The sequence below is a fragment of the Pteropus vampyrus genome, unplaced genomic scaffold (assembly GCF_000151845.1).
Source record: "Pteropus vampyrus isolate Shadow unplaced genomic scaffold, Pvam_2.0 Scaffold715, whole genome shotgun sequence".
NCBI lineage: Eukaryota > Metazoa > Chordata > Mammalia > Chiroptera > Pteropodidae > Pteropus > Pteropus vampyrus.
The window spans coordinates 34,259-54,670 of NW_011889496.1; the positions used below are offsets into that span (position 1 = coordinate 34,259).

Below are 20,412 nucleotides of genomic sequence, written 5' to 3' on the forward strand. Positions count from 1 at the left end.
GGCTCCCCAGACCAGAGAAGTTTCCAAAATCTGACTGTAAAAATCAGAGGAGATTCTGGCCATCTGGGAAGGAGACTGAAATCCTAGACGCCAACACACAGTCTCTCTTGCCTGCCGACACTCATCCTGGGCACCAGCAGTGGGTCAGAAGCTCATGCAAGATTCATATGGGGAAAGACCGCATTATCTGGTGCCCTGACAAGGGCTTGACAGGCATTGCCACTGTGCCATAGTCTGAGCCCCCTACTGGGTAATCTTCTGACCACACCAACTTGCCTGTGCAATCCCTCCAACATGGCCAATTCAGAAGCTTCACTAGCCTAAGGAGATCAGCCTGACCCACCCATCCTACAGATTTCCCAGGGCAGCTTATTGCGGGGAGACTGCCTCACTCTGCACCATTCGCCAAACATTCACAGTCAGTACTGTGAGCATGCATTTTGGGGACAATTTCAAGAAGATCACTGTTGCCAACATGAATTTGGATGGATCTCGGGGATCTGTGGGCCAGTCCCAGACAGCAGCTGCTCTTGCTCTGATCTATGATTTTGAGGTTGCCCATTATGCACAGGCAACAGACCTTGGCTAGTTCAGTGAGTGCCTTTTGGGGAAAACAGTTGTGGGCCTGCTGTTTAAGGGCTGCAATATCTCTGAGGGAGATTTGAGAGGTTTGTGGGACTGCCCCAGAGAGCAGCTGGTCTCACAGTGAACTGTGACTACTGTAGAAATGCGCAGAGACAGAAATTGCAAAAAACTAAGGCTGTATTGGCCTGATAGCCCTTGACTCCCTGAGATCCTGCTCCATTCAATCCTCAAAATGCTCACAGCATGTTGACAGGCAGCTGCCCCTGCCCCACGCCTGGCCGGAGTTGTGCATTCTGCACAGTCAACAGATCTCAGCCAGGGAAGTGAGCAAAGTTTAGGAAATACAGTGACAGGAAGATCACTTCCACCAGCATGAGATACAGTATTGCTTGGCCAAATCTCAGGGGTTTTGTGGGCCCGTCACAGATGATAGTAGGTCACACAGTGATATCTGACTTTGGTGGGAGCCCATAGTCCCAGAATTGGCAGTAAATCTCTTGCAATATATCCCTCACTGAGACAATGCCTCATTTAACCCACAAATTACCTGTGGCAAACCTGCTCCCAGGCAACCTAGTCCCATCCTGTGCTTTCTTTGCATCACAAGCTCAGCAACAAACAACAGCACTCAGTTCGTGCAGCCCATGCAAAGCCCATCCACCCAGGAAAAGCTTTTGGTGGTGGGCAACAAACTCATGCTCATGAGTTTCAGTAATTAATTCTTAAACAGAGCTTGGATGTCTGCAGGCCCGAGGGAAGCAGTAGTTGGCTTTGTTATGAACTGAAACTTGTACAAGGAGCCACAGAGATTAGTGCTGGCATGTAATGTGACACTGCAGTGGCAGAGGAAATTCTGCTCAATAAATTCAGGTATCTCCTGGGGTACCTGCATCACTCAACACACATATTACCCAGAGCCAATTCCAGTTCCAGAGACTTACGGGTTACTGACAGATAGTATCAGGCCTTGAGGAGCACTGATCTTCTGTTAAACTGTCCTAGACCAGGTATGGAGGGTGGAGGGTAACTGGACTGCAGCCTACAGCATTGTCTCTTCCACATACCTATAGATCTAGCACAGGCAACAGCCATCTATAGATCGCTTTGTAGTTTGCACCAGGTATCCTTGAGCAATCAAATGCAACGTCTAACCTTGGCTTACTGCGGGGAACATTGGGCCACAAAACCAATGCACCTGGAAGCTTACACTAGAACATAAGAGAGCAACTCATGACTAGTCCCATAAACAGTACATATGAAGGAGGATCTCAACCTACTAGGGCAAATCCCGCTCAGTGGGGTCAGCACCCACATAGCAACTCATACCCTGTGGATGCAGGCATTTCCCACAGTCAGCCTGCCTGAGTGTTAATTCATACACTGATAAACTAACACCAATAAAGGCTTAGCTACAACAGAAGATCACACATGATCCACATATAGATCATGTCCAGAGCCCCCAGCACAAGGGATCAGCGAGAGTGTGCCACTGGACTACACCAGACACCTTCCACATAAGCCCATCTGACCAAGGATGAGGGATGAAACAAACAGAAAACACCCAATCAGAATGAAAAAAGAAAAAAAGAAATTTAAATATTAGAATAGCTTAAGAGACCTCAGGGACACCATGAAGCATAACAATGTCAGCACCATAGGAGTACCCAAAGGAGAAGAAAGAGAGCAAGTGATTGAGAATCTATTTGAAGAAATAATGACAGAAAACTTCCCTAATCTGGCAAAGGAATTAGACAAAAAAGTCTCAGAACTACAGAATCCCAAACAAGAAGAATTCAAACAGACCCACACCAAAACACAACATAATTAAAATGAGAAAGGTCAAAGATAAAGAGAGAATCTTAAAAGCAGCATGAGAAAGGCAGCTAGTTATTACAAGGGTACCCCCATAAGAATGTCTGCTGATTTTTCACAGGAACTTTGCAGGCAAGAAGAGAATAGCAAGAAATATTCAAAGTTATGAAAAACAAGAATCCACAACCATGAATAATCTACCCAGCAAGGCTTTCAATTAAAATGGAAGGTGAGATAAAGAGTTTCTTAGACAGGGAAAAGTTTAAGAAATTCATCACCGACAAGCCACTATTACAAGAAATGTTAAAGAGAATTCTGTAAAAAAAAAAAAAAAAAAGTGGAAGAAAGAGAAAAAAATACAAATAATAAAATGGCAGTAAGTATGGACCTATCAGTGATCATTTTAAATGTAAATGGATTCAATGCTCCAATCAAAAAACATAGGGTAGCCTAATAGATACGAAAACAAGATCCATGCATATGCTGTCTATAAGAGACCCACTTCAGATCAAATGACACTAACAGACTGAAAGTCAAAGGATGGAAAATGATATTTCATTTGAAAATAAATTAAAAAAAAGTTGAGGTAACAATATTTAATCAGACAAAATAGATTTTAAAACAAAGGCTTTTATAAGAGACAAAAAAAGACATTACAAAATGATAACGGGATCAATAAATCAAGAGGATATAACCCTAGTAAATATATATGCACCCAATGTAGGAGCACCTACATACTTAAAACAAATATTAATTGACTTAAAAGGAGAGATCAACACTCATAGTGGGAGATTTTAACACCCCATTGACACTAATAGACAGATCTTTCAGACAAAAAAATCAACAAAGAAACAATGAGCCTAAAAGCCACACCAGACCAAATGGATTTAACAGATTTTTTCAGACCATTTCATCCCAAAGGAGCAGAATATATATTATTCTCAAGTGCATATGGAATGATTTTTAGAATAGACAACATGTTAGGACACAAAACAAATGTCAATAAAATTAAGAAGATTGAAAACATATTAACCGTCTTCTTCGATCACAATGGTATGAAACTAGAAACCAACTACAAGAAAAAAACTGGAAAATACACAAACATATGAAGGCTAAATAACATGGTACTAAACAATGAATGGGTTAATAATGAGATCAAGGAAGAAATCAAAAGATACCTAGAAACAAATGAAAATGAAAACAGTGATTCAAATCTGTGGGACACAGTGAAAGCAGTTCTAAGAGAAAAATTCATAGCAATACAGGCCTACCTCAAGAAACAAACAAAAAATAGCTTAAACGATCTAAACTTACACTAGATTAGAAAAAAAACAGCAAACAAAGCCCAAAGTGAATAGAAGGAAGGAAATAATAAAGATCAGAGTGAAAAAAAAATAGAGTCTAGAAAAACAATACAAAAGATAATGAAACCAAGAGATGGTTCTTTGAAAGGATAAACAACATTGACAAAACCTTAACCAGACTCATCAAGGAAAAAAGAGAGAGGACTCAAATAAATAAAATCAGAAATAAAAAAAAGAAATAACTACAGACTCCACAGAATTACAAAGGATCATAAGAAAATACTAAAGCAATCATACATCAACAAACTGGACATTCTGGAGGAAATGGATACATACCTGGAAACAAACAATCTCCCAAGACTGAGTCAAGAAGAAACAGAAAATCTGAACCAACTGATTACCAAGAATGAAAGCAAATCAGTAATTAAAAACCTCCCTCCAAAAAACAAAAATCTGGACAGGAGACTTCATAGGCAAATTTTACCAATCATTCAAAGAAGAATTAGCACCTATTCTTCTTAAACTGTTCCAAAAAATTCAAGAAGAGGGAAGTCCCCCTAACTCTTTTTATGAGGCCACCATAAATTTGACTCCAAAACCAGACAAAGATGTTAAGAAATGGTTAAAAAAAAAAAAAAAAAAAAAAATCAACAAAATATTAGCAAACCGAATTCAGCGATACATTAAAACTATGATACACCGTGATCGAGTTGGATTTATTCCTAGGTTGCAAGGTGGGTAAAATACCTGCAAATTAATTAATGTGATATACCACATTAACAAATCAGAAGATAAAAACTGCATGTTTATATTGATAGATGCAGAAAAAGCATTCTACAAAATCCAGAATCCATTTAAGAAAATAAATTCTCAACAAATGGGAATAGAGGAAACATACCTTAACATAATAAAGGCCATATATGACAGACCTACAGCTAACATTATACTCAATGGGGAAAGGCTAAAGGTGTTTTCCTTAAGATCAGGAATAAGACAAGGACACGTACTTTCACCACTCCTCTTCAACACTGTATTGGAAATCTTAGCCACAGCAATGCAACAAGAAAGAGAAATATAAGACATCCAAATTGGAAAGGAAGAAGTAAAATTCTTGTTATTTGCCAATAACATGACCTTAGGTAGAGAGAACCCTAAAGATTCCACCAAAAATCTCTTAGAACTGATCAATGATTTCAGTTAAGTAGCAGGATACAAAGTTAATATTCAGAAGTCAGTTACATATTTATACACCAATGATGAACTTTTGAAAAGAGAAATTAAGAAAATAATCTCACTTATAATTGCATCGAAAGCAGCAAAATACCTGGGAATCAAATTAACCACGGAGATAAAAGACCAGTTCTCAGAATATGATGTCATTGAAAAAAGAAATTAAAGAAGATGCAAATAAATGGAAGCATATATCATGCTGATAGATAGGAAGAATCAACATCATTAAAATGACCATTCTACCCAAAGCAATCTAAGTGCAATCCTTATCAAAATACCAATGGAATTTTTCGGAGAGCCAGAACAAATAATCCAAAAATTTATATGGATTAATAAAAGAACTTGATTAGCCAACCAATCTTGAGAAAAAAGATCAAATGTGGAGGTTTTACAATACCTGATATAAACTATATTACAAGACTACAGTAATCAAAACATCATGGCACTGACATAAAAACAGATACATTGATCAATGGAACAGAATAGAGATCCCAGAAATAAATCCACACATATAATTTATGACAAAAGAGGCAAGAATATACAATGGGGTAAAGACAACCTCTTTAACAAATGGTGTTGGAAAAATTGGACAGATACATGCAAAAAAAATGGACTACTTTCTGACACTGTATACAAGAATAGACTCAAAATGGATTGAAGACATAAACGTAAGACTCAAAACTATAAAACTTCTATAAGAATACGTAGGCAGTAATCTCTCTGATACTACTACTAGTAATTTATTTTTGAACATATCTCCTTGGGCAAAGGAAACAAAAGAAAAAATAAACAATGGGATTACATCAATCTAAAAAGATTTTACACAGCAAAAGGAGCCATCAACAAAATGAAAAGACAATTGACTGAATGGAAGAAGATATTTGCTTATGAAACATCTGATAAGGAGTTAATATCCAAACCATATAAAGGATTCATACAACTCAACAACAAAAAATAAATAATCCGATTAAAAATGAATAGATATTTTTCCAAAAAGGAAATATAGATAACCAATAGATGTATGAAAAGATGCTCAAGATCACTAATCATCAGAGAAATGCAAGCTAAAACCACAATGAGATATGACCTGACACCTGTCAGAATGGCCATCGTCAATAAATCAAAGATCAATAAGTGCTGGAGAGGATGCGGAGAAAAAGGAATCCTCATACACTATGGAAAGCAGTCTAGACATTTCTCAAAAAATTAAAAATGAATATACCTTTTGACCCAGCAATTGCACTTCTGGGTATTTATCCAAAGAAAACCAAAACAATAATTCGTAAAGATCTTTGCACCCCTATGTTCATGGCAGCATAATTTATAATAGCCAAAATATGCCTATCAACAGACAATTGGATAAATAAATTATTGCTCATATATACAATTGAATATTACTCAGCCATTAAAAAAATAAAATCCTACCATTCACAATGACATGGATGGACTTAGAGGTTATTATGCTGAGTGAAATAAGTCAGACAGAAAAGAGACCTACCATACAATTTCACTTATATGCAGAATCTAAGGAACCAAAAGAACAAACTAATTGAACAGAGACTCACAAATATAGAGGACCATGTGGTGATGGCCAGAGGTGATGGGGGTTGAGGGGCTGGGAGAAAGAGGTGAACGGTTAAAGAAATACAAATTAGTAGTTGATAAATGGTCACAGAGATGGGAAATGCAGTCAACATTAATGTAATGGCTAAGTGTATAGAGCCAGAGGAGAGAAAGAGCAATCAAGAGGATCATTTTATAAACTATATCAATGTCTAACTAATGTACTGTATACTTCAAAGTAATAATAAAATAATGTTAAAAAATAATCCCAGAGGTGTAAAGTACAGCATAAGGAATATAGTAAATAATGTTCTAATAACTATTTATGGTGCTAAATGGATACTAGGCTTATTGTGGGGATTACTTTGTAAGGTATATAAATGTCTAACCACTATATTGTATACCTGAAACAAATATAACATCGTATGTCATCTGTAATTTAAGAATTAAATTAAAACAAAACAAAAATACACAGAAATGACTCATCTAATACCTTCTTATAATCTTTTGCCAAATGACTTTGATTTCATTTAATCAATTTTATCTCATGTCTAGATCTTAGAAATATAGTAAACATCCCACTTTAAACATTTATTTATTTATTTACTTACTTATTTGTTTATTATTAAATTTAGTGGAGCGACATTGATTAATAAAATTATAGATGTTTCAAGTGTACAATTCAATAATACATCATCTGTATATTGCATTGTGTGTTCATCACCTAAAATCAATAGCTCTTCTGTCATAGATTGGACCCCCTTTACCCTTATCTACCTCCTTGGTTCTCCCTTTTCCTCTTGTAACCACTAAACTGTTGTCTGTGTCCATGAGTCTCTAGTTGATTGTCTTGTTCATTTGTTGTTTTCAATTTTATATTCCACTTATAATTGAAATCATATAGTTCTCAACACTTTCCGTCGGACTTATTTCACTTAGCATGATTATCTCAAGATCCTTTCATGTTGTTGCAAATGACAGTATTTCATCTTTTCTTATGGCTAAGTCATTTTCCATTGTATATATGTACCACCTCTTCTTTATCTAATCATCTATCATAGGACACTTAAGTATTTTCCAGTATTGACTACCACAAACAATGGTGCAATAAACATCAGGGTGCTTATATCATTTTTTTATTAATTTCAAGTATATAGTACATTGGTTAGACATTTATATAGTTTATGTAATGATTCCCTGATTACTCTATCTTCCCTCTGGCTCTACACATAGCCTTTGCCTTACTGCTGTCTGCATTTCTTATGTCATGCTTCCCAACCCCATGACCCTCTATCAACTACTAATTTGAACTTCTTTAACCTTTCTGCTTTCTCTAAGCTCTCCATTCCCCTCCTTTCTGGCCATCACCACATGGTCCTCTATATTTGTGAGTCTGTCCAACTAGTTTGTTCTTTTGGTTCCTTAGATTTTGCATATAAGTGAAATCACATGGTATTTATCTTTATCTGACTTATTTTACTCAATATTATAACCTCTAAGTCTGTCCATGTCATTGCGAATGGTAGGATTTTATTTTTTAATGGCTGAGTAATATTCCATTGTATATATGAACAGTAATTTATCCAATTGTCTGTCGATGGGCATTTAGGTTGCCTCTATATCTTAGCTATTGTAAATTGTGCTGCCATGAACATAGGGGTGCATAGATCTTTACAAATTATTGTTTTGGTTTTCTTTGAATAAATACCCAGAAGTGCAATTGCTGGGTCAAAAGACATGTCAATTTTTAATTTTTTGAGAAATGTCTAAACTGTTTTCTATATTGGCTGTACTAATGTGCAATCCCACCAACAGTGTATGAGGATTCTCTTTTCTCCACATCCTCTCCAGCACTTGTTGATATTTGATTTATTGACAATGGCCATTCTGACAGGTGTCAGGTCATATGTCATTGTGGTTTTAGCTTGCATTTCTCTCATGATTAGTGATCTTGAACATTTTTTCATATTTCTATTGGCCACTTGCATTTCCTCTAGAAAAATATTCAGGTTTCTGACCAGTTTTAAATTGGACTTTTTGTTGTTGTTGAATTGTATGAGTTCTTTATATATTTTGGTTATTAACTGCTTATCTAATGTATCATAAGCAAATATCTTCTTCCAATAGGTCAATTGTCTTTTTGTTTTGTTGATGGCTTCTTTTTCTGTGTAAAACCTTTTTAGTTTGATATAGTCTCATTTGTTTATTATTTTTCTTTGTTTCCCTTGTCTGAGGGGGAGATATATATTAAAAAATTACTAATAGCAATATCAAAGAGATTACAGCCTATTTTTGCTTTTAAAAGTTTTATGGTTTGAGGTCTTACATTTAAATTTTTAATCCATTTTGAGTCTATTCTTGCATGTGGTATAAGGTGATGGTCCAGTATTTTTTTTCCATTTATCCATCCAGTTTTGCCAGCATCATTTGTTGAAGAGATTGTCTTTACACCATTGTATATTCTTGCCTACTTTGTTTATGCCAGTACTATGCTGTTTTTATTTCTATAAGCTTGTAGTATATATATCAGATAGTGTGATACCTCTTTCTGCTTATTTTTTTTTTCTTTTTTCAAGATTGCTGTGGATACTTAGGATCTCTAATGGTTCTATAAAAATTTTTGGATAATTTGTTCCAGTTCTTTGAAAAATGCCATTAGTATTTTAATAGGGATTGCATTGAATCTATAGATTGCCTTGTGTAGCATGGCCATTTTAACGATGTTGATTTTTTTCTACCCATGAACATGATCTATGCTTCTATTTATTTGTATTTTCCTCAATTTGTTTTTTCAATGACATAATTCTTGGAGAACTGGTCTTTTATCTCCTGGTTAATTTGATTCCTGAGTATTTTGTTGTTTTTGATGCAATTGTAAATGGGATTGTTTTCTTAATTTCTTTTTCTGATATTTTATCACTGGTGTATGAAAATGCAACTGATTTCTGAATATTAATTTTATTTCCTCCTACTTTACTGAATTCATTGGCCAGTTCTAACAGTTTTGGGTAGGATCTTTAGGGTTCTTTATATATTGTATTATATATTTACTCTTAACCTCATTGAAATATTCAGTCTATAGACCTCTATTTTCACACAATTATCAATGCTCTGTTTTCTTTACATTTTTATTCTTTCATCTTGAACTTCAAGATCCATAACTTGTAACACTTTCTGCATAATCTCTGAATTTTTTTCCCCTTGACAAAAGTATTCCTACCCTACCAAATGCCTTGGATCAATGCCACCATTAGCATTTTAGACACTATAACTAAATTCCTGAACATTTCTGAAGAAAAAAAAAAAGCATGCTACCAACCTCAAGTAGGCAATAAATATTTGAATATATTAATTTCCTCATTTTTCCACTTGGGGAATTTCAGCCATTTCCTTCAAATCTTCTGTCATTAAAATTCTTATCTATTCTCAGAAAATTAACTCATCTGCAATTCAATTGAGAAACTTGATATGATAAAGCAAAAAATCATTTTATTTTTCTTCTACATAAATTCTTAATTCAGTTTTTACTCATATTCATACGTTATGTATGCTTCTCTCTGCTTCATCTTCTCTTGCTTTCCAAGGAACTTTGTTTCATGTACCAACCTCATTTTTCTAACATGGTTTTTGATTTTGTGGTTGTTTGTTTTTGGACTTTCTACTTTGTATTGACTGTTCCTTTTGAGTATATAGATATTCATTTGGTAAAACATAAAGTAGGCACATAACCTTAAACTATTATTTCTTTCATATTCCTAGTGTTAATTCCCTCTCTCTCTCTCTCCTCTCTGCTTTTCACTAACAAATTTATTGAAAACATATTTGGTTTATACTCATTTTGTCTAATAAGTCATATTTACTCAGCTATCAAAGGCAAAATTTGTTGTTATACATGATTTCTTTCTCTCTTGCAACTTCCATATATAACTAAGTCTTTCTAATTTTCTCTCCTAAAGAACTATCTAATACGTCCATTTCCATTCCAATACTTTAAAATTTTTTAAAATTTTTGTGTTTTTTAAATTTTTTTTCTATTGCAGTTGCCATACAATATTATATTATTTTCAGGTGTACAGCACAATGATTAGATATTTATATAACTTTTGAAGCGATCACCCCTATAAGTCCAGTACCTATCTGACGTCATACATAATTATTATAATACTGACTCTATTCCCTACGCTTTACTCTACATCCCCATGATTATTTTGTAACTAACCATTTATATTTCTTAACCCCATCCCTTTTCACCTACCCTCCCTCAAATCTGACAATCATCGAAATGCTCTCTGTATCTCTGAGCTTGTTTCTGTTGTTTGTTTATCCTGTTCTCTAGATTCCACATATGATATTTGTCTTTCTCTGTCTGACTTCACTCAGCACAATATCCTCTAGGTCTATCCATATTGTTGCAGATGGCAAGATTTTATTCTTATTTATGGCTGAGTAATTACTGTATATATGTATATATGTAATATATATTCCATTATATATAATGGAATATTACAGAATATATGTTATATATATGTATATATTACATATATATATTATATGTGTGTGTGTGTGTGTGTGTGTGTGTATACATATAGTCACTCATCCTTTATCTATTCATTCATTGATGATCACCTAGGTTGCCTCTATATTTGGCTATTATAAATAATGCTGCAGTGAATATATGGACTCACATGTACCTATTAAGTGTGTTTTGGCTTTCTTCAGATAAATAACCAGAAGTGGGATAACTCGGTCATGCTTTGTCCCTTGTTATAGCCTTTGTTTTAAAGTCTATTTTGTCTGGTATAAGTATTGCTACCCAAGCTTTTTACTTTTGTTTCCATTTTAAAGAAATATCTTTTTTTTTATCCCTTTAGTTTCAGTCTGTGTGTCTTTCAATCTGAAGTGAGTCTCTTATAGGCAGCAAAGGTAAGGGTCTTGTTTTCTTATCCATTCAGCCACTCTAGTTTTTAATTAGAGCATTTAATTCATTTACATTTAAAGTAGTTGTTGTTAGATATGTAGTTATTGCCATTTTATTATTCATCTTTTTTCTCTTTCTTTTTTTTCCTTCTTCTTTAAGAAGTCCATCTAACATTTTCTATAATACTTGCTTGGTGATCATGAACTCTAGCTTTTTCTTATCTGGGAATCTCTTTATCTGTCCTTCAATTCTAAATAATAGCTTTGCTGGGTAATCTTGGTTGTAGGTCCTTGCCTTTCATCACTTTAAATATTTCCTGCCAATCCCTTCTGACCGCCAAAGTTTCTGTTGAGAAATCAACTGACAGTCTTATGGGAGCTTTCTTGTAGGTAACTAACTGCTTTTCTTTTGCTGCTTTTAAGATTCTCTTCTTATCTTTAACCATTGGCATTTTAATTATGATGTGTCTTGGTGTGGACCTCTTTGGATTCATCTTATTTGATACTCTCTGCTCTTCCTGAGCTTGTATGTCTATTTCCTTCACTGGATTAGGGAAGTTTTCAGTCATTTTTAAAAATAAGTTTTCAATTCCTTGCTCTCTCTCTTCTCCTCTGGTATCCCTATGATGCAAATATTTGTACACTTAATGTAGCCCCATTCTCATTTTTCTATTATTCTCATTTTTTTAAATGCTTATTTCTTGTTACTGTTCTGACTGGATTTTTTTCTGCTTACTTATATTCTAAATCGCTGATTTTGATCCTTCACTTCATCTAGTGTACTGTTAATTCTTCTTAAGGTATTCTTCATTTCAGTTACCATATTCTTCACTTCTGACTGTTCGTTTCTATGTTTTCAATCTTCACTTTTATGTTTCCTATCTCTTTGTTAAACTTATCACCTAGTTTATCTAATTTTTCTCTAAGTTCATTGAATATCTTTATAACCACTGTTTCAAACTCTGCATCTGGTAGATCGCTTGTCTCCATTTTGCTTAGTTCTTCTTCTGGAATTTTGTTTTGTTGGGACATGTTTTTACGTCTTCCTATTTTGGCTGCCTTCTTGTGTTTGTTTCTATGTGTTAGGTAGGGTTGCTATGTCTCCTGGTCTTAGTAGAGTGGCTTTATGTAGTAGGCATGCTATGGGTCACAGTGGCAAAGTCTTCCGAAGTCACCTGAGCTGGGCGCTCTGCCTATGTCCCTTGTATGGTTTGTGTGTGCCCTTCTGCTGTAGTTGAGCCTTGGTTGTTGTTTGCTCGTCATTGGAAAGGATTGATCCTTGGACTGATTGTGATGACTGACCATGACTAGTGGAAAATCTGTTGCCCAGGGGCTGATCCTACAGAGCAGGATTCATTTTAGCAGGGCTCTGGTGCCTGTCCTGTCTGCCTTTTGGGTATGTCATCCTTAGATGTGACCTCGAGTGGTTTTCTGGCTCAGATAAAAGCCAGCCACTGGGTTTGTAGGCTAAGGTGTCCTGGGAGGGGCCTTGCCATAGGCCAAGTTTAGCTACAGCCTATGCTCTGCCCAAGAACACTTGGCATTAGCCACCAATCTGCAAATAGCCATTACCCCAAAGGGGCTGGATATGCCTCAAGAAGCCAAGCTGTGAAGCAAGACCACCTACTCCTAGTGCTGGTTTTGGGGCTGCTCAGCAAGAGGTACAGGGCATGCCAAGGCCAGATGCTTGTTTATGTTTTGTGGATCTTTGAGAGCTTTTAATAAAGTCAGAGCATTACCCAAGACAGGTCATTTGTCTGGTAAAGCCACTGGAAGCAGCTTGGGTGGGTCTGCACCTTGTGAGGGGTGAGGTATCAGGGAATCAGCAGTGTGGAGTGACCAGGGTTAGCTATGTTCATGGAAATTCAGATATGGCAACTGTCTAGGGTTTCAAGCTAGGCAGAGGAGGGTTCAACAAAAGAACAATGCCCTCTGTCAGAACTTTTGTCTGGGAGATAGTTGCCTCTCCAGCCCTCACCCTGAAGCCAGGCAACTCAGTTCATTCCCATATATCCCTGATGTCTCTTGAGCTGCTGCCCCAGCCCTTGAGCTCAGAGTGAATGAGTCCATCAGCGAGTAAGTTCATGTGTGGGTTCATAAAGAGGAAATTCTATGACTCAGCCCTTCATCTCACTCAGCCACAATCTCCGCTGGTTTTTACAGCAAGAAGTTGTGGGGACTTCATTTCCCAGCACTGGAACCCTGGGCTGGGGAGCCCGATTTGGGGATGGCACCCCTTATTCTGGGGGGACCGCTGCAGCCAAGATACTTCTTCCATTTTTCAACCCCCATATGTAGGTGTGGGACCAGCCTGTTTTGCATCTCCACCCCTCCTACCAGTCTTGAGGTGACCTCTTCTGTGTGTTCCCAATTGTAAAAGTCCTATTCAGCTAGACTTCAGGTGACTCTCAATGATGGCCATTGTATAGTTTAGTTGTAATTTTGATGTAATTGTGAGAGTAGGCTAGCCCAACATTTACCTCCTCTACCATCTTGACCGAAGACTTTTCATTCCAATAATTTTGCTATACATTTCTAATTTTGTGGACTTTTAATGTTAATCATTTTTAGCTTATGCATAGTAAAATTTACAAATTTTTCCAAACAGTTCTATGATTTTTTACATAGAATCGTGTATGGATTCATTAGATGCAATGTATAGAACCATGTAACCACTACCAAAATCAAGTTTTAAAACAAGTCCACCCCTTTCCCCCTCTCTCAACAGCAAGTTCTTTCACAGTGCCCTTTATAATAGACATCTTCTATCATCTCATCCCCCAGCAACCATTATCTGTTTTCTATTCTAATACTTTTGCCTCTCTAGAAGGTCTTTGTCTTAGCCTGTTAAGGCCACTGTAACAAAAATGCCATGTTCTTGGTAGACAACTCACATTTATTTCTCACAGTTTTGAAGGTTGCGAAGTCCCAAATCAAGATACCAGCAGATCTGATGATGTCTGCAAATGTCTGTCTTCTCATTTAACCCTCCCGTGGTGGTGAGCAGAGGAAAACAAGCTCTCTCAAGACTCTTAAAAGGGCAATAATATAAACCTCATCTAATTTTTATTATCTGCCAAAGGACCTATTTCCTAATATCATCACATTAGAGTGTAGGGTTTCAACATACACACTGGATGAGGAGCACATTCAGTCCTTAATAGTCGTATAGATGGAATTAGACAGTACATAGCCTTTGGCTTCTTTCACTTAACATAATGCATTTGAAATTTACTCATGTTTTATGTATATTAGTGACGTATTCATTTTTATTGCTGAATAGTATTCCATTATATAGAGGTACCACAGTTTGTTTACCCACTTACCTGTTGGAGGTCATTTGGATTGTTTATAGTTCTATAAATAAAGCCATTATAAGTATTTCTTTAATGGTTTTTGGGTGATCACAAGCTTTCATTTCTTTTGGGTAAGTACTAGGAGTGGGATTGCTGGATCAAATAGTAAGTGTGCATTTAATTTTACAAGAAACTGCTAAACTTTTTTCCACAGTGGCTATATTTTGTATTCCCAGTAGCAATATATGAAAAATCCAGTTGTTCCACATTCACCCTAGCACTTAGTATTGGCAAATGTTTTGTTTTTGTTTTATAAAAATGTAATCATTCTTATAGCTGTGTAATGGTAATGTATATCATTGTTTTTTTGTGTGTATGTGTGTGTAAGTGTGTGTGTGGCTTAAGACAACAAATGGTAATTATCTCAGATTTTCTGTAGCATTTATCTCAGAAATTTGGAAGTAGCTCAGTTAGGTGATTCTGGCTCAGAGTCTTTCATGAGACTGCAGCCAAGATGTTGGCTGGGTCTGCTGTCATTTGAAGGCTCGAAGGACTCACATCTAACACAGCACACTCACATGGCTTTTGGTCAATCTTCACTGGCTGATAGGAGAACTCAGTTCTTTATGACATTGACCTCTCCACAAAGCTCATGCAGTGTTTTCATGATCAACTCAACAGAGAGCATGGGAGAAACAACTATGTCTTTTAGAACAATTCTGGAGGCTGGAAGTCCAAGATTAGGGTGGTGGCATGGTCAGGTGAGGGCTCTCTTCCAGGTAGCACACTTCTTGCTATATCCTCTAAAGCTTCTCTTATTGTGGTTTTAACTCAAACTTTCTAATGAGCAAAGACATTTACATTGAGCATTTATTATGGACTAATTTGCTATATAAATGTCTTCTTTGGTAAAATGTCTTTTCAAACACTTTGCTCATTTAAAAAAAGTTTGTTTTCAAATTATTAGGTTTTGAGTTTTTATGTATTTTTTATATATCTTTTGTCTGATATATATTTTGCAAATATTTTCTACCATAATGGCATCTCATATCCTCCCCACTACACACACACACATACACACACACACACACACACACACACACACACGTACACACACATACACACAGTGCTCACCCAAAGGTAACAATTGTAATTTCTGGAGTACATCAGTCTCTCTTTTGGTTTTTGAATCTTTTTATATGTTATTCTTCTTGCCTGGAATATACCTCTCCATAAGCACAAGATTTTTCCCTGTCTCAGTTCTATGCATCTTTCCAATACTAGGAAATAAATTATTTATCCCAAACAATATTTTCCACACATAGAATTAGTGTAGTATATTTAATTCTCATAACACTTATTACACTGTACTTAATTATCTGTCTTTCCACAGACATCATTACATACATAGGAGTAGTAATGTAGCGATGTTCTCCACAAAGCAGTGGTTGAGTGTTCCAGTAACTGTTTCTAAGTATTCTACCTGTATTAAAGATGAGAAAAGAAAATTAGAGAATTTACATGATTTGCTAAAAGTTACAGAATTAGGGGTTAGAGCTATGATTCAGACTTGTGCAGCTTGTTTCCAAATCTCATGTCTTGAATACTATCTTATGTTTTTGTCTATGCCGCACTGCCTCTAAATTACATGCTCAATAAAATTTTCATGTCTAAATTAATTAGCCTACTTCAATCTGCCCCCTACATTTCACTGAAAAAATTTCTGTTAAAGGTCATTGATGGTTACCTTAATCTGATAGATTCTTATATTTCTACTTCTATATTACTTGAATTATTGTCATTATTTGAAACTGTGACCTCATACCTGTTTCCCAAAAGTTTTGGTGCTCTTTCCTCAATTTGCTTGTTATAATCCTCTTCTCCCATATCTTCTGACATGCAGTTGTTTTCCTAGGCCTCAATTCTCTGTCTGATGCACTTTAAAAATTCTATTTATATACTCTCAATGGATACTTTTATCCATGCTAAATTATCATATATCACCTATATGTGGATGACTCCTATATATAGAACATGAATGCAGACATCCTTCTGAACTTTAAACCAGTCTATGTGTCAGCTTATTGGATACCTTCATTTTTAGGTTCCACTGCTACCCCAAAGTCAATCTTTTTAAACAAGTCCTTAACTTTACTCTAAATCTACCCCTTCTCCATAATTTCCTTTCACTTTGATATTTTATTTGGTCACTTATCCTTAAAGCCTAATAAACCATAGATTGACACACAATAATAAATAAATAAATAAATAAATAAATAAATAAATAAATAAATAAATAAATAAATAAATAAATAAATAAATAAATAAATAAATAAATAAATATTTCTTAAATAAACTAGCAACTTAGAACTGAAAAACTTGTTTTCATTAGTAAACCATTCAATATTCTCTATGTTGTTTTGTCATTAAAGCTCATTATCTGTAATCTATACCCATCCTCACACTTATAATAGAAACAAACAAACAAACCATTCTTTTACTCATCTTTCTAACTGAAAACTAAAATCAGACCATGTACATGTATTTAACATTCTTTCCTCCTATAAAACAATCAAAGAGAGTAATTACATATCTAAGATAATACATAAATATCTACACTAGTGTGTCTGTGAAAATTCTTCATTTCAAAATTTGTTTTATAGATTGGAGATGGATTTTCACTTTTAAAAACATTTTTTATGGATTTACTCTAATATAATTATAAAAGTAAATTATTTACTCTTTAAACGGTGTTTAAATTAAACTGGGCTGCAAATTATATTGTTTTTTTTAATTGTTTTTGTTTGTTTTTATTTTTATTTGTTTTGTATTGTACATTTTTCTGCTCTAAAGTCCATCTCTGTTATCTAGCTAGCATTTTTCTCAGAAAAAAAGCCAAAATAATTTTTCTTATTAGTATTAATTCATCAATAAATATGTTCTAAATATTTCTCCTTGACTGATTTTCTATCTGTTATGGCAACTTTCTGAACTGCCTGAGGAATAGTCCCTGAGTACACCTAATAAATTTTCTTAAACTGCTTTTAGAGACATCTTCACAGTTCATGCTACTTTTAAGGGACATTGTAGCAAGAACCCTTAATTGTGCTGAAATCTCACATTTTGGCTCTCACCTTCTCATTCCTTGATGGTCATTGTCAGAATATAAATAATCAGAATAGGAAAGATTAGGTATTTATTAAGAATTTCTGTTCCTTTTCAAAATCTCTCATGGACTGACCCTTTAGGAACCTGACCGAAAAGATTTCAAGAGCCCAATTCTGAAGCAAGAACTTGCAGATTACCTACTGGGCCCTCTTTTTACTTCCAAAATCTTCTACTGCTTATTTTCTCATGTCTTTTCTTTCTATTCTGGCCAGTATCAGCTAGCTTTATTGTTTGGGTGGTTCTCTTTTCATTTATTCTGGGTTCTCTATTGGAAATAGAGTTTCCTACCAAGGCTTCACCTTGTTACCTGTGCCTTAATACTTAGCCTCTTCTCTAACCACACTCACAATGACTCTGTGGTCTGATAAAGAAGCAGAATACCAGAAACTGGGAATGCAGAATACAATTTTACAATAATTATATAGAGAGGAAAAGAAGTAAAAGTGTTGATCTAATCTATAGCCAAAAGCCATGAAAGAATTTATATAGTATGTGATTCTAAATGATTTGAGGCATTCTTATAAAAGGTGATTATTATTAGTGTCCCTAATATACTACTTTATTTTAGTTAATATAGCTTATAAAGATAAAATTATTAATATCTTATTTGATTATTGTTTGTCTCCTTCAATAGAATATAAGTTTTATGAAAATAGAAACTGTTTTCTTCCCTACTGAACTCAACAACCTACAGTTGCACTTGGCATGTAGTAGGCACTAGACAAATATCTGTTTAATAAATCTGAGAATAATAGAGGTAACTCATTTACCTAAGGCATTTCTTCATTTGACTCTTGGATGAGCCAATAGATCTGACTTCTTACATTCTATCTAGGAAGTGAGCTGTGTCTTTTTACTCATCATAATTAAGTCCACTGAGACCACAGTAAGAAGTAACCAAACTACTATGGTGACTAAGTTTCTCTTTGGATTCTCCCAATTTGAAAATGGTAACTTCCTCTTGTTCATCCCTTTGTTTGTCATCTACATATTCATTGTTTTTTGAATATCATTGTATTTTTTGCAGTCAGGATGGATACTCATCTCCACAATCCCATGTATGATTTTATAAGCATTTTCTTATTTCTAGATATCTAGTTCACCACAGCTATCATTCACAAAGATGCTTTCCAAGCTCATCAGTAAAAAGGAAACCATCTCTATGATTGGCTGCCTCTTGCAGATGTGTTTTTTTTCATTCACTGGGAAATTCAGAGGAGATTTTGCTGATGACTGGCCATTGATAAATATGTTACCATCTGTAATTCTCTCTGCTACCCAATCTTTATGACCCCTGGCTGTGAGCTCAGCTCTCCACAGGTCTTATATCTTTGACATTCTTGTGTTACTCCCAAATATTGCATGGATTTCCACAATGACCTTCTGTGGACCCAACCAAATCCATCAGATTTTCTGTGACTTTGAACCTGTGCTGTGTCTAGCCTATACAGACATGTCCATGATCCTGATTGACGATGTGATCTAAGCTATTGCCATCATTTCCTCTGTCCTGATTATTGCCTTTTCTTACATCAGAATCATCACTGTAGTCCTGAGGATTCCTTCTTTGGGGAGGCTTCCAGAAGGCCTTTTCTATTCATGCATCTCTTCTTGGTGTCTTTCCAATATTCTCTGGTGGTGTATCCCTCATATAGCTTATAAAGATAAAATTATTAATATCTTTGTCAATTTTCCACCTATTTTGGGTATAGCCATTGCATTGATGTTTGCAGTTCCTGCTCCCCTTTTCGACCCTATTATCTAAAGTATAAGAAATAAGGATATGAAGATTGAAATTAAGAAACTTCTCTGCCTTCAGAAGAAGTTTAATGCATCTGCGAGTTAATCTTAGCTCACATACACCTCTTGCTTTGGAAGTTACTTTAACATACTAAATCATAAAATTAACATATAACTTATTCATTGTCACGCTGATATTTTCTATTTATTTCAGTTCTTCTTCCCATGTATGTGTTATTTTATTTATATGAGTTCAATAAAGATACCATAGACTACCTATTTAGACTTACACAGATGGATAAATAATAAATGAAAATGTGATGTTTAAGCCATTCAAATATATTTTGTGACTAATAATTTTATTGTTACATAAGTATTATTACTATTACTATATAAGCATTAGTAACAACTATAGATTATAAAATATAGTGCTTAAAAGCATGAGATCTGTAGAAAAGGTTAAGATTCATATTTCACCAGTACCACAGACTAGCTTTCTTGAACAAGTTGTAAACTAATCTCTCTGCATGTTAGTTTTATAATCTATGAAATGGGTGTAAAGATTATATATTTTTAAATTAGAAGTATAATTTTATATAGTTACAAAAATTAAATGACTTACTCTACAAAACTACTTAGGATACTGCATAACAGAGTACAAAATATGTGTTAATTACAAATATTGTTTGCCACTAATTACTAGAATTTGTTATGGCTAGTTTAAATAATGCTATAATAAAGAGTGATATATAAAGAACAAAAGGTCATGCTTAGGAATACTTAGCTATGATTATTTT

The 20,412-nt window shown here is 34.9% G+C and overlaps 1 pseudogene; it reads left to right on the forward strand.

Moving 5' to 3' along the window:
* Positions 1-433: 433 nt before the first annotated feature.
* LOC105309308 lies at positions 434-19,721 on the forward strand (annotated as a pseudogene).
* Positions 19,722-20,412: the final 691 nt, after the last annotated feature.